The 16,178-nt window shown below is 46.9% G+C and overlaps 1 protein-coding gene across 1 annotated transcript in view; it reads right to left on the bottom strand.

Moving 5' to 3' along the window:
• The window catches only part of LOC6730357, a 43,148-nt gene that overhangs the window by 26,543 nt on the left and 427 nt on the right, over positions 1–16,178 (bottom strand). The window contains exons 2-3 of the mRNA XM_016177919.3: positions 15,042–15,922; positions 4,320–4,362 (exon numbers count right to left, since the gene is read on the bottom strand). The gene's annotated coding sequence lies outside the window, so the exon portion shown is untranslated. The remainder of the gene's footprint in view (positions 1–4,319; positions 4,363–15,041; positions 15,923–16,178) is intronic.

Genomic DNA, 16,178 nt, shown 5'->3' with positions numbered 1-16,178 from the left:
GCTTGCATGGAGAGTTAGGCTAATCTCACATCCTTTGGGGTGATGTGGAGTTACATGGAGGCATGAATTAAAGATGCAAGTTCTGGGAAATATTGAGCTTGTTTGTATTAACTCTGAGCTGGCTATTTAAATTTTAGTTCAAAATGTAGATTTCAGCTGAATCGTGGGACTTTGTAGAAGGGCATTCTATAGATTGTTCCGATGTTTTTTCAGCTAATGCTGGCCTCCAGATTGTGTGTCTATACGAATGTATGGAGTTGCCCGCTCGAATGTTTCCACAGAACTCAAACGGGTCGGGACATTCGGCCGAGGAGGACGGACAGCCAGGACGGGACGCCTTCTAAGCAGCGTCTTCTGGCTGAGCTAAGAGCAAGGACTTCCAGGGTCGCACCGAGTGACTGAACTGAGAAGCAAGCAAAGCAATTTTTATGGCAGCAGCATTCTACGGGAGGAGCGCAAAGTAAATGCCGCGTTATGGGACCCGAGTTTCCGAGCTGCGAGTTTCCTAGCTGCCGCATGCCGCACTGCCTCACTGCCACTGGGACAAGGACACAGACGCACGCTGGAAGAGCATGGTGGAAAAAATGAACAGCACAAAAAAGGAAACACCAAAAGGGAAAAAACTGCTGAGCTAACGATGTGTGATTTTTCTGTATGGCTGGCTGATGGGAGGCAAGTGGAGGTGGGGCCATGGATGGGGGGGGGCGACAATTGGGCCGGGGTTAGGTCTCTTTTTAGGTTTCTGGTTCGGGCTGCGACTCGGGTCCGGGTTCGAGCTGGGGCATAAAAAAATAATAATAAATGAAAGTGTTGGCGCTGGCTCGTGGTACGTGTAATAACATTCAAGTGCGCCAAGTTTAATCTTTCAAAATGCTTATGCACAAAAAATAAGCTATAGCTATATAGCCGTATAGCCCCAAGTCGGCGGACTGGGGCGATGGAGTGTCAGCGGGCGAAAGTAATGGCGTAAAAAATAATAAGCCAGCGCAGCGCCGAAAAAAATAACGCGGGGTAATTTACGTTTAGAGCCTGCAAAATTATTCAAATTAAAATTGTAAGTATTCTAACGCGTCGCAGGCATCTGCGGCCCACCAGCTGCGGTGCGCTGCAGGACCAAAAATCAGCGAGTACACTGGGCAAAATCGGATGGTAGTAATGGGAACTTGTGAGAAATGAGAAATTAAAGGGCTTAGAATCAAGCAAATATCAGACTCAATATACAGACACCTTGCTACGTGGATTTGAGTTTTTAAAGTTTTGTGTTTATTCGTTTTTTCTCGCAGTGTGCGGAGCACAGAGAGAGACAGAGAGAGACAGAGAGAGAGAGAGAGCGGGAAGCGAGAGCGCTGACCCAGCACTGTGTTAAATTAGCTGGGACACTTAATTTCTGTTGACGCGCACATTTTTCTATGGAAATTAACGCTAAATAATTTTTTGGATTCGCCAGCGAATCGTTCAGGCAGCAGACCGAGGCGAAGGACCTCCTCCTCCCAGGACATCCTTGCTCTCGGCTTAGGCTGGAGTTGGCAATTAGGCCCGGGGTGTTTGAATTAGTTTCGTGTTTTAATGAGTTTCATAACTTTTTGGTTCCGTTGTAAATTTTGCAGCAGCAACAAAACACACATAAAAGATGCGTGCAACGGTTAAAGCGCTGCGTGGGGCCGGGGGTGGGGGGGATGGAGGGGGGCAGGAGGAAAACGAGCAAATTTCCATGTTACTGCTGAGGGAAACCCTCGGGTGGATTTATGTATGTATTTGTTAGCCATACCCAGTTGACATAAGCGAGAGCAAAGTGGCAAAAGGCAACATGAAAAATGCTTTAAATCTTGTCACGAGGCGGCGGCGCGGGGTGGGTGGGGGTTGTTCGCCCAGGGTCGGAGGTCAGGTCTCAGATGTGTGTCTGTGTGCATGCTAATGATATTTTAAGAGAGCTTTCACTGGGCCGCACATGTGTGAGTGGGCAAAGTGAAAAATTATTTATGTTGCATACTTATTGGAGCATGCAAATGCGCATTGTTATGCAAAACGCTTCGGAATGCCGCCCATAAATTGAATTATCCAGCGAATCAAACTATCCAGCCACTCGCCATGTAATATTTAAGCGCTCTAATTAATTAAACATCACAGAGTTCGAGCCGCCACACTCCGCACCCCGAAAAAACAAAGCGAAAACGCTTGACAGGACTCCAATCGCCGCCGAAAAAAGGAGCGAAAATTCCAATGACAAATGGGGCTCGCTGTTAAATATTTGCAGGCAACCCTTTTTCCGGCATTAAAACGGAAAAACAGCAAACGTTTCTATCTCCTTTGCACACACCATTTATTTCCCGCCCGCTCCCTTTGTTTGTAGCCACCATTCAACTGTAATTACTTAGGTAGACCCGATCCGAAGCGATACGGGATATAAGCCTCTTTTGCAGAGAAAGAAAAACTTGGAATTCCCTTTTAATTTTTCATTGTTAAATTGCCATTTGGCCATTTTGCCATTTTGCCATTTGGCCATTTCGTGGGGCATTGCCACAGCAAGCGGAGACAGCAGAGTGTGGCAAGTGCAGGAAGCGGAAGAGCAAAGCAAAAGCAGAAGCAAAACAGAGGCAGCAAACTGAGCGGCTGGCAAAGGGACAAGCAAATTGAAACTTTATACAGTTGGCAAAAGTTGAGCGGAGCAAATCAAAGGCAGCAAACCCGAAAGGGCTAACAAATTTGCAACATTTTGCAGGTCCATGAAATGGGAACCGATTTTGATGTAGGTCAGGTCGGGTCAGTCGGCAAAGATTTAAACAAATTTAATAACACCAAGCTGATCTGGCAGCGTGAAAAAAGCAGCCTCATTAGTGCTGAATGTTTGAGTTCCCTGATTGGTTTGCTTCGCTAAAACCATTCACATGGTGTGCTTGCCACAAAATGTTATTCATTACTCATAAGTTCAAGTATTCGCAACAAACTAAAACTGAAACAAAACTATTGTTTTGGGTCAGCAGAGGTACAAATGCATTTAATAAACCTAATGAAAGACAGAAGCCAGCGAAGCAAATCGAATTTCAACATAAGAAGACAAATTAAAAGCAACTTGTGAGATATCTTAATAAAAGTCTGCCAAGGAAATACTGCCACTCCCCAAAAGATATAAATAATAGTGCCTGAACAATGGCCAGCTTCTAAAGTTTGGGCAAAAGCGTAAACTGGAACTGATTGCTGCGCACTGAATTTAATAAAGTTAAAAAACTGAAATCGTACGCAAAACCCATTAGGAGCAGCCGGGAAGGCACTCGTATCATGGCAGAATCTCTGGCAAAATAAATGCGGAGGGAAATAAATAAATATCAAGCCATAAATAAATAAAAGTTGTGAACAAGCAAATGCCCTGTCCACCAGTTGGCAAACATTCACAGCTCCAGAAAAACCAGCAGCAGCCAACCAGCGAAGATACAAGATACACACGTCAGCGTCGGCTTTGTGTACTCGTATCTCGTGGGTAGTTGCGGTCGTGGGCGGCGACACGCCCCTTTCGCACAAAAATCAATATGTTGATTTGAACTTTCTTCTCGCTTCGCCCCTTTTTTCTTTGCGTTTTTCTGTTTGGCCACAAACTTTTGCGCCAAGGAATTATCAATTTCTTGCCCGCTCCCCTTGTTTTGGCCAACTCAACTCAACTGAACTCAATGAGGGCGAAAAAGAAAAAAGTGGCGGCCGAAAGCAGCCATTATCTGCTTACATATTCATGTGTATGTACCATAAAAGTCGGTATGTATTTCCATACATAAGCGGATATTTTTGACACTTCAAAAATTGGAATATCTCAAGAGTCGAGTCGAGTCGACAGGCGAACAAAATGCCCTGTGTAATTTTTCATGACTCTGCGCCCCATCTGGGACCCACTGGGTACCAGCTCCATTCAAAATCGTAGCAGATTGAGCTGTTGAGCTGGGGGATTGCGAATAAAAGTGGAAATGGGCGACCCCGCCATATACGTAGGAACCAGCATGACAACTGGGCCCGCTCCTCCGTAGCTCCTTCGCTCCATCGCTCCATCGCTCCATCGCTGCTCCGTATTTCGGCAGTGTGCGGCCTGCCACTTTTTTATTATTTCGCAAATATCGATAAGGGCAGATAGGCGGGTATCGCCGACGAGAACACAGTGCCATCTCCGTGTCACTCCGGCTGTCTTTCCCACTTCGCCCTCGCCATATTTGGCGACAGTAAATGTTTGCTAAATATCCTCAGTAAATACTTGGCAGCTTATGTGGGTGCTGCACACACATAATCATTCGCACATAAATAAATAAGTGTGTTCTACAGTGGAATCATGGCTTACTTACAGTGCTACTCGCCTGTGAACAACCGACGGAGTGTCCAAAAAATCTGCAAGAACAAGGAAAACACGAAATGGTTACTCACTATAAGCATCAGAGATTGATCATAAGTCCATTATATCTGCATATTCAAAGGGGTATCTATAGGTTAACTTGAATGCCCCTTTAAACTATAAGCTAAGTCTTTCAAATGCAAAGGAATTGAAACCTGTAGCCACGCAATCACCTTCCATTTGGCTTAAAGCCCTATCAAAGAACCAGATCTGCCCGGATAAAAGTCAGGGCGATATCACTGTTTAACAGTTCGGCTGAATGATTCCTTCGTAGGAATCGAGGCTGTCAAGAGTACTTACTGTACTCCGTTGAGCCCGCTGAGCCGAGCTCTATTGGACGGACGTCTGGCAGCAGTGAGGACTGGTATATAATGCACTTTAAGGCTCGTCTGGGACGAAAAACATTATGTGCGAGGGCATTATTAATGAATTTATGTATTCGTAAACGCATCCAATACCCAACCAATCAACGCTGCGTATACGCAATCTGTGGAAGCTCATGTTGACGGCAGGGCTTACCCAAGAAATTGGTATTATTTTACATACACCCAAGTCTCGGGCGATTCATTAGTTTCTATTTCAGTGGCTGGCAATTCAATCAGGTTGATCAGTTTTCAATATTGCAGCTATATTGCCCAAGTCTATCTCGCTCTTCTTGGGCCTCGTTGGCATACTCCGGTTTCATGGCAGTAGTGGAAGGCAGTAAAGTAAATTTAGTTAACCAACCATAAAAAATTGTGTGCGCAAATGTGGGTGAGTGCTTTGGCCACTGCCACAACTTTTCGCAACCCCTCAGCGCGGCACACTCCTTATTCGCCCTGCTCTGGTATTCACACATATTACGTATACGACACATAGTTGGGCGAAAAGTTGACGATGTGGTTGTAGTTGCTGCTCCTGCTTCTGCTCATTAGAGCCGCGTTCGCGCCGAAAAATCTGTAGCACATAAAAGTATGCAACATCAAATGTGCTAACGACAAGCGCACACTGTGAGAAATTTGTGTGACTATTGGTTTTAATTTTGCATTCAATTCTCCTTCATTTCTATTTGTATTCGGATAAGAAGAAACCATCAATAGTTTTCCAAACCCATATTATGTTATCATGTGTTACGTACATTTGTGACCCCATAGCTGACCCGATTGTTGATATTTGTCGCGGTGCAGCATCGAAAGAGAAAGCCATGGATGGGGATAAATAGCGAGTGCTGCCGGGTGATTCCCAGATATTATCAGAAAAGTTATTGGCGGCCTGGGTGGTCAGTGGGTGAGTGGGTGAGCGGGCTGCTTAGCATTAAATTTATGAATCCACAGCGAAGTGTCTTCCTCCACTTGGTGGCCCATAACTCGAAGTCAGCTTAGAGCCGGGTATCCAGAAGCCAGAAGCCAGAATCCAGGATCCACTAACCAGTAACCCTGGCGACTGTGGCGCCGACAGGAAGTTACGTGACTCGTGGGCATAAGTCCGAGCTGCACTTCACCTTATTTGCTTGGACTTCATCTGCCTGCTCCTCTTCGTTGCGCCACTAATGGCTAAGTCGGGCCAAGCAGTCAAGTGATAAATTCCGGGCCAAATAGAAACGAAGTGGCCGAGAAATTTACATTATCACGCGAGTCGTGCGGGGCAGCTGAACAATATAGTTATGCAAATAGCGCCACGAATTATATAAATTGCGTATACGCCGCGTGGCCCAGACACATTGATATAAATTCATATTCAAATGGCCAAAAGCGAAAGTGGGGGCGAGCGAAAACATTTGCACAACATTCGAGATACACTCGCATATCTCCAACTTGCCGCTGGGATGGGCCACTGTGTCTCCGGCAAATTAAGGCGGGCGCAAAGGAAAAAGGACAAAGGGCCCGTAAGTAGCGGAAAATGGTAAACGACCGACCGTCTACCATCGACGTCGGAGGTACGCAAATTGATATTTTTCTACAACATGCAAATAACACGAGTAATGCGAGTGCAGAGAAGAGGAAAATGCGGAAAGTGCGGGGAAATGGGAAAATGGGGAAATGGGAGGCCTCCCTGCGCAAATAAATGATCTGATAAGACAACAACAAACGTAAAAATTTATGCATGCCAACTAAAGCACACACACATACACACACACACACATCCGCAGCCGCCGGAAGTGGGCGGTAACTGGGTGGGTGGCCACGTGTTGGGTGCTGTGAAAAAATGAAATAAAGTTAAACAGGATATTTCAACATTCTCGCAGCAGAAGCAACAGCAAACAAAACAACCGAAAGTAAAAGCTAACGAGGGGCGGCGGCGGCGGAGGCGTGGCAAGGACGTTGCCAGGACACATTCCGATTCGGTGTGTTAAAATGTAATAGCAACGTTAATGAACACGAACGCAGTCGCAGTCGCAATGGAAATGGTCACATAAAAAGGCAACGATTTGCCCCGGCCTCTGCTCCTCTGCTCCTTTCATTCCATTTTTTGTTTCTTCGCCTCCTCCCCGAGATTTTCGCCCCCGTCCCACAGGTTGTGGTTGTAAAACACGCACACACTCTGGCCCACAGGAGGACTCACACCCACACCCTCATCGGCAGCCACAGCCACAGCCGCACAACCATGAACCCATACATCCAAAGACAGGACATTAGCAGGGAGAGCAAAAAGTTAGCGAAGCGCAGGATGTGCGCGGATGAGAGCCAAACAAATCTCAGCCACGCACGTATTTGGCAGCCTCGTGTACCCACCGCCCCTTCCGCTGGGCGCCCTGCTCCGCTTGCTCCGCTTTCCCGGTTTTCCCCCAACTCCGCCCAATCGAGGTTCGCTTTCTTTGTTGTCTCCCAAAAACCAATTGCGCTGTCGTCCTCGTCATCGTGCGCCATCGATACACTGAGATTCAGATTTTCAGATTTCTCCATTTTACTTTTGGCAATAAGAAAGGCTTGATAATATATTTGGAATTCTCAATTTGTGGCTATGTATTTTTTCGCAGTGTTCGTAATGTTCCTGCCTTGGCTGCCGCTTTCGCTGTTGTCGAGGCCAACTGCCTTCGCCTTCGCCTCCACCTCCGCCTCCGCCTGCTCCATCGAATCCCACATCCCACTACGACTCCCGACTCCAGTTCGTTCGCCCTGGTCCGCACCCAATGCTGCGGGGGATGTCACCACGTTGGTGATGCGTGAACAGGCGCAGACAGTGATTCAATCACTGCTATGTGCCAACTTAGTGGCATGCGAATGTTTTCAGGACCAGCGACTCTCAGTCGCTTTTAGCAAATGCAACCAAGTTATTTGAATAGTAGTTATAGGAGAATATCCGTGGATGGATGCGGCATAATTGTGTTTTGGGAGCAGCATGTACCAATTATCTTAATTTATCCATCCTTGCAATACGAACCAAATCCAGTCATTGACTTTTCAAGTTAGAATTGTAAAGATTCCTGGAATGTGTGGCGTTTCTGACTCGGTTTTTCCCAGGTTCACCTTTTCCAGCTATCTCCAGCGTGTAAGAAAAGCGCAGGCTAAGGAGCTTATGAGATTATAACTCCCTGTGCTTCGATTCTTCCGCGTCGGTGGCTGGGGAAACCCCCTCACTAAACCGGGGCTTAATAGTAGTAGTTGGAAGGGATTCGAGGGCCCACAAGGGTTCCAATTAACCACAAGAGAGAAATGCGAGTTCTCTGCAGCAATTATAAACTAATTCCAGTTGGGCCCAATCACAGTTTTGCCCCATCACTGTTCATCCATCCCGTTTTCGGTGGAAGGTGGAGGAGTTTCCATGGCAGGAGTGTTCCGAGTCTTCCGAGGCTGTCGCTCTCAATGAGGCAGTTTACACCGTTTGGCTGGTATTTGATGAGCATCTCGAGCGCGACACTTTGGCTCCATAATGATGCGTGCGTCGCCCCCAAATCCTCCCCTAAGCACCCCCACCAAATGGGAGGCCCAATTTGAGGATCTTGGCTTGTTGCTCGGCTCATAAACATCGCAGCTTACTTCTGCCAGGACATTTTTATGTCATTCGATCCGTTAACGAATTTTCCAATAGACCCCTTGCCATTCGGCGGCTACTCCATTTTCCGCCCCGAATTACCAAATTGGATGTCCGTCCAATACTTGCTTGCTGGGGTTAAGCAGCAGGCAATTTATGAATACCTTAATACGGTTTATAGTCGAAATATTTACCCACCAAAAACACAGGCTGAAATGCGAGAACATCCCGGCCAAATAATAAAAAAAATAAAAAGAAGCCGACCAGCCTGACAACGCGCGTTGGAGATGTCGATGTCCTGGTCGACTGGGGGGTAATGAAAATAACTGACATTAAGCAGATGAAGCGGTCCTGGGTCCAGGGCAACGTGGCCAAATGGGCGGATGGAAAATGCGGAAAATCGGGTGGACGTCGGGGGAAATCCGGGGAAATCGGGGGAAATCGGCAGCCAGCAGCGAAGAGCTGCGAGTGGAGCATAAAATATTAAACGGGAAACCTTCGTAATTAAAGTGAAATGAATTTAAGTACGCAAATTGGACGTTGAGGAAGTCAGGAGTCAGGACTCGTGTCCTCGCATCCTCGTGTCGATGTCTGCACTTGGAAAAAAAGGTGGAGCTTAGTAATGCTAGTTTATTACTTTAAACATACAAAAGGAAAAGTTAAGGGAATCCATGAGAAATCCGAGACTGAGAAATAATGAACTCCAACCTAAAAGGTAACTCGCTGAAGGGGAAATCTATCACGGATGCACCATTGTGCCCAGTGTAATGGGATGATGATGCAGAGAAGGTCCTGCACACGAGTATACGTATAATTAAGTGGTCACCAAGCCCCGGCCTTCGGAAAGCCACTTGAATTGACCAATCTGAGCTTTGACTTTGAAGTGAGTTTGCCTCAAATTATATGTGCACACTTCAAGGATCCGCACAAGCCGCTGTGTGCACGGCTTTTTTCCCGGACTAATTAAAATGCAGTTAAGTATTTATTTTCTCATAATTGAGGTGGCCGAATGAAAAACTCAAGCTGCCCGCCCAGCAAACCAACGCCACAGAGGCGACCAGCTGGCCAATTAATTTCAAGTGCACATTAGATGGCCAGAAGATGATGGAAAGAAGTGGCGAATCGAGCCATTGATTGCTACTCGAAGTTCAAAGCATCTAATTGGAACAGGACTGTGTGGCTGATAAGCGGAGCAAATGGAGAAATGTTACCCATTGGAATATATATTAAGTGATTTCAGGGGCATCGCAATGGGCCAAGGTTACTACCAATTGCATAAAAACTGGTCCAATTACTCTGTGTGATTTTACGCATTCCTGCATTTGTCTAGACTCAGCACAGAAAGCCATGGGAATGCGAATACTTTGGCACCGAATTCCCTTGAAATTCGCCGACATTTCGCTTAATTAGCAGGAACCTTCGGCAAATGATTGATTTGTGCATGTGAGCTGGTTGGAATTAGGTTAATCAATTAGCCGATTCGCAGTCATTCGGCCATCGATCCATCTGCGAATGTGAAGATAAGACGGCCAACTAAATGGTTTCTGGCCAGGATACATCCCATTTCCCTGGAAAGCCCCAAAAACCAATTGGGCCAATTTCGCGACCTGCAAATGGGACTGGCGAGTAACCCTTTTGGAGGGCGCATCCAACAATAGACCACATGTGTACTACTTAGTCCTATTCCCCCGAAAAGGACTGGGAAAACTTATCGCCGCCATTGGCAAATTGTCGCCATCATTTTCTGGGGGCGGTTGGGGTTTATTTTCCACACCGAGCGAGAATGAGATACAAAACTGTAACTGCGGGTAACTTGAGTAGCCATTTCCACTCATTCGCATTCGCATTCGCATTTTCAGGGCATCCCGCCTGCCTTTTACCCTTCTCCTCTCTGCGACTCAGTCCCCTTTAGCCCCCTTTTTAGCCCCTTTTAGCCACTTCAACTGCGGTTTCATTAGCCGCGGTCTCTGTCAACTGTTGTTCTTCCTCCGCTCGTTGCCACTGGTTGGCTTCCTCTAATTTCGTTAAGTTTCGTTGCCACAACAGGAAACCGAGTGTGTGCCACAATTTTTTCCCATCCGCTGTTAATGCCTCCCCAGCCGAAGAGGCCAGTTTTGGCGAGCCCGTGCACTCAAACAAAAAGGGGGGCAAAATGACAGTATGACCTTTAGAACTAATCTAAATCTAAACATTTCGTTGTAAGAATTGCACATTGCACTTGGAAGAACACAAATAAAGTAATTAACATTAATAGCAGTTAAAGACCAGAACATTTTTCTCAAGTGTAAATTGTGGGGTCTTCCTTGCTCTCCCACCTCGCCACATCTCCGTCTCGCTCTGCCGTCAAATGCAATTAACAAAACACGCTCCTAGCATAAAGTCATTAGTTATTCCATTTCATGAATATCCCTCTCTCGATTCGAACGCTTCGTTGGACATGTTTATGTGTGTGTGAGCCAGCTTGGAGCATATGCTGCGTATGTGTGAGTGTTGTGGTGGCAGGGGAGGAGGGGGGTGTTGGGGGTAGGGGCACTGTGTGACTTAAAGCCCTGGCCATTTACCATTGACCAAAACCAAGGTCCACAACAAATGTACATAACAATATTATTTTGGTGGATTTTCGCAAAACGGCCGAGGGCATTGATGCTCGGTATGCTTAAACTACAACACCACCCCCTGGGGCGCACCACCCCCACCCCCCTGCGGATCCCCTGCAACCACTGAAGTCCTGGCTAAATTGCCATTCAGTGTTGTACACCGTCATTGGTGTTCGTTGTCCGGCGTCACGTTGTTTGCTTTCACCTCAAGCCAAGTTGGCGAATGTTCCCCGTGCCCCCGGTCGGAAACGCCATCCCTTTCCATACTATACCATCTCATCCCATCCCACTCCATCCAATCCAATCGAGAGCCCCCGACTCGCACACCCTTCAGCCGGAAAGCGTGTACGCCGGATAAACTTTTCGGCATGAGTTCTTATAGGCAAAAATGGTTTTTCAATACTCAAAGATTTATGAGTCTATGAATCTTGTACCCATGCACAAGCATGTAAGTGAGTTTGTCGGGGTGGACACTGAGAAAAAAAAATGCTGTACGTTCAATAAAAAAATGGGTTGATTAAATGAGTCGCAAAGGTGATTACATAACTTAGGAAATAAAACGGTTTTATTTTATTTTTAAGAATGAGATATCCGTTTTTTCGTCTGTATCGCCAGGAGATACTGATACCCGCTCGTTCCGCCCTGACCACACTGCATAATCCTCGGCAAAGATCCCGGCCAGAACCGAAACGGAACCACTGGAGCAGTAGAAGAGTCAGAAGAGGCCAAAAGCAAACACCACAAATTAGTCGGCATATAACTCGAACCGGTAAATGGCTAAGAAGAGAACGAGCGGGGAGTGGAGGGCAGTGGAGGGGTTCGCCAGGAGAACAACAAATAGAAATCAAGTGAAATTCCTGGGCAAGCAAAGTTTTCCATTTCATTTTTCGGATTTTGCTCATCTATTTTTCTTTTCTGCCTTTTTGGATTCCCGAGCAAACTTGGGGCAGCTGCCACATGGAACATGAATCAACACAGAAAGTCCTCAAAAGTTCTCGGGGATGATTTAATTAGAATTCTCGAAGATGTCACCCAGGGCTATGCCCCCAGCCCGGCTTGGCCGGGTTTAAGCCGGCGTTGGGCAACGTTTAATTATGAAATTTTCAAGGTGGCAAGTTGGTAAGTTGGTACGTTGGCACGTTGCTGGGTTGGCCAGGTGACAGGGAAATGCAAAAGGGGATCTGGGATGCCCCACCACCTCAAGGTATTTTGTGGTAGATTAGCCGGGCGTTCAATGTGTTGATGCGGCGGAGGCGTGGAATCCCGATTGGTGTCGGGTTTCGGGTGTCGGATGCTGGCAACGATGTGATAAGTTAATTGAAATTAAATTTTAATTTCATGGGATAAAGTTGCCTTCGATGAGATTGCTTTTTGCGGGCGTCAAGGTGCCCCTCGCAGTCAATGTGGGGGGAGTGGGTGTGCATACGTCCAAAGACCAATCAAAAAGGAATCCCCCGGGTCTATTAACAGAATCATTTCATTTCCCTCTTAATGGACAACTCACATGTCACGCTGCCTCTAAGAAAACTCATTTATACATTATGTATACGCCGTGTTGAACACACAAGATTCAATCTACGTCGCAGCGCAGTCCTTGAGCTCTGCTCGAGGATGTTAATTGGAGTCTTTCCTGCCACATCGAAACACCTTGGGTTTCCCAGGAAGCCAAACACTCGAACAATCGGAATTCGCCCGGGGCTCCAGAGTTCTACATCGGTTTTAATTATACAAATGCAAATGCAGACGAATCCGTCCGACTTTCCAGTTAAGTAAACGGCAGGAGCTTACGGTTTCGCCTGAAATCGATTCCCCAATCATAACTACAAGTGGCTATAATCAGCTCGCCTGGCGGACAACGATTTTAACAATTGCCCAGCCAGTCGGATGGGTTTAAACCCATCGGTTGTTGGTTGCCGGTGGTCGGTGGTCGGTTAAATGGCCAACGGCACCCGTGGTCCTGGCCATTAACTATGCAAATAATGTGCGGGATATAGACAAAATCGCCACAAGATTAATGCTTATTGATTTTCCCGGCCAGCGATAATTTGTTAGCACGCCAAATTGGCCGACAGTCGAGCGACCCACTGAGTGAATGCGATTTTTCTGGCTTACTTTTCTATTTTGGGCAAAGCCATTCGAAGAATTTGATAAGCCCCTCTTGGAATTTTTCAGGACCCCGGCCCCCAAAAAGTTTTTGTGGGTATTTGCATTATTAAGTACTCGCACCGCTCCCCCGGTTTTCCTTTTCCGATTTCGTGGTGGTCGCTCGCTTTGTGGGAAATGCGAAATGGAAGATGGAGGATGGAAAATGGGTGACGACGGGTCGGTCATCCATTGGGCCGAAGGTGTCACATTGCCGGGATTTGCTTATCAGACATCAAAGGACACCTTGCGGTGCCATCGCTCCCAGATCGTTGCCATTGCAACCCGCAAACGAGAATTTGGCCTGCCGAGGAGGAGAGGAGGATGGGGCAGGACTCACTGCCAAGTTTACGCATCCCCTGGAATTTTGGCTCCAGCCGGGGTAACTAACTTTCAGGTTTGTATAAATATTTTCGCTGGCTTGTTTGTCTGGTTTCGTCTGTTTAGCATTTCGGAATATTAATTAAAACAAACTTCCGAGGAATGTGAGCATTATTAAAAGGAAAACTTACGTGCGCTGCCTTCTTCGGACTTTTTAGCCACGTCGATTCAGTTTTTGCATTTGTAAATGCTGCACAAGGAAAACATTGAAATCTGTTTTGTTAAGGAAAAATCTGGCTAAGTGAAAAAGAGCGTTGGCCACAAAATTGCTAGATTTAAATGCCTTCAAGTTGAAAGCATTGAAATGCAAAACCTCGTAGATAAACCTATTTTCTAATTGTCTCAGCAAGAACTTAAATGAGTATAACTATCAATGGGAATTAGGAAAACATAAAGCAAGGGTCTATACAATCGATTTTTGGCACAGTTACTAGGTGTGTAAATGGGGAAGAAACCTTTACTAGGACCCAACCCACATTCTTGCATCTAATGGATGTTGTCAACCCGAATAGAACGAAACTTAGGGCAAAATATTTATTTTTTTTAATACTGACGAACGCTGAAGGAGCAGGCGAACCCGCCGGAAGCCAGGAAAAGAAAATGTATTAGAAAGGGTCTATAATTCGGCTGTTTCCCCAAGAAGTCCTTGTTCCGCCCGAAAAGGAATCCCCAAAATGGAAGCCCGCGGTCCTGGGCAGCATTACCTGGATTTACTTAGCACAACTTCAAAGGAAGGACACTTGCTCCCGCGGGAAGTGGCGCTCCCCCAATTCGTCCACACTCCGCCCGACATCTTATTTACTCCTCATCTCTTTATTTCACCGAAATTAGCTGGAAGTGAAAACGAAACCGAAAACGAAACAGCAAAAGAAACCGAAACTAAACGAATATCGAGCGGCAACAAAGCCATCGCCAAACGCAAAGCAGAACAGACCCCAACCCATTCCATCCAATCCAATCCAATCCCGAAAACCCGGCCAGACCGAAGTCAACCTACTTTTGGACGCAACAGACTACGCCAGAGCCGAGCGAGTATTCCTCTATATGTGCCATGTAAGTGCACAAGGAGAAAAAGCTGGCAGCTCCGCTCTGTGGATAACTCTGCCAATATTTACTCAACCCTTCCTGTTGTTTTGCGGCGCCATAAAATCCCCAAATATTGCAATTCAATTAACACACGCCTACAGATACAGATGAGCCATTATGCGATAATGTAAGATAAATACTACAGCCTCTCCTTATGCGAAAAGGATGTGGATTTGGGCTTTGAAGAGCCCATGCCCAATTTCCATTTGAGCCGTAGGGATTTATTTGGATGGAAACTCACAAAATTGCACAAATTCCAAGACAATGACCTCAGAGCACAACCCCACCATCAATTTTTCAGTCCACAATAAAGTAGTAACCACTTTTTTCTGCCCGTGCACGAGTTCATTCGGTATGCGCCCAGATGGCAAGCGTGGAGTGGGTTTTTCGGGCAGACGGGCAGGCGGACGGCGAGGAGGACGTGTGGAACGAGGGGGACAATCGGGCGCCCTGCGGCGGATTATTGAATTTTCCAGCATTCTCCGCTGACACTTGGCGCCTAATGCGCTACCGCTTACCTTCGGCTGCTGTTGCTCCAGTCCTTGTTGCTCCGTCCTGCGTCCTGCGTCCTCCGGCTTCTGCTGCTCCGGCGGCTGCTGCTTACCGATTCACTGGCGCTGACGGAAATTCCAATGGAATTTGGCATAATTTACATATCTCCGAGTGCTTGGGCCAAGCGGGCCAAATGCATTGGACACGGCGTAGAGGAGTGCGTGTGTGTACCCGATTTTCCGTTTATTTTCCGAGTGCTCCGTCTTTCACCGAATTTCCGCACTTTTTCCCAGGCCCGATTTCTGGGCCGCTGGGCGAAAAATCAAAAACGGCGCGCGTGTCGTACCGCTTGCTACATCCACTGATTTGACGGGCGACCCACGCACTTGCAACACGCGACACACGAGCACCGGGAATCGAACGTCGAGAGTCGAGAATCGAGGAACTGGGGGCTATGAAGTGGCTTTTTTTTGGTGGCACCGAGGGATGAGGGGGCAACTAAGACGAATGTCAATAAAAGTGATTCTGCTCTGCACTGCAGTTGGCGTTTTTCAGCTGTACCACCGAGGTCTCCTCCTGGCTTTCTGTTTTTCTCCCCGTACTTTTTTTCGGTCTGTCCCGAGTTACTGTGATTCAATTATGAATCCCAGACGAAAGTCCTGAGGATAGGAGCGCCGGGAAGTGGTTTTCTCGCCACGCGAAGAATCCGTACTGAAGATACAGATACGGCCTGCGAATTGGCAAGTCAGAACTCGCCACAATTCATCTCGCAGCAGGGCTGCTGCGCAAAATCCGGGATCTGCGCCTGCGCCGCTCTCCCGCGCTCTCTCTCCGACTTTCTCTCTGCGACGCTCTCTCTCCGCTTTCTCCGTGGTAGGTATGTCTGTGTGCCACGCTCGTTGGAATGCTATAAAAAAGGAAACGTTAGAATGAAATGAAAATGTAGCATAATTTATGACTGCATCGTCTTTTAAATAATTGCACGCACACACACCTACGAACCTACACCCTGCCCACCGCCTTAAATATTAACATCCACTCACCTAACGACCGCCCCCCTGAAAACACCCGAGAATCCTAATGGCCATGTAAATATCCATTTTTTTATATTCCATACGACTTTTTAAAAAGTCTTCCAAATTGGTTACGGGTCAATGGTGCTT

This window comes from Drosophila simulans, chromosome 3R (genome assembly GCF_016746395.2).
Source record: "Drosophila simulans strain w501 chromosome 3R, Prin_Dsim_3.1, whole genome shotgun sequence".
In the NCBI taxonomy this organism is placed as follows: domain Eukaryota; kingdom Metazoa; phylum Arthropoda; class Insecta; order Diptera; family Drosophilidae; genus Drosophila; species Drosophila simulans.
Note: the sequence above shows the minus strand (reverse complement) of the source record. Positions and strands in the feature narration are given on the sequence as shown.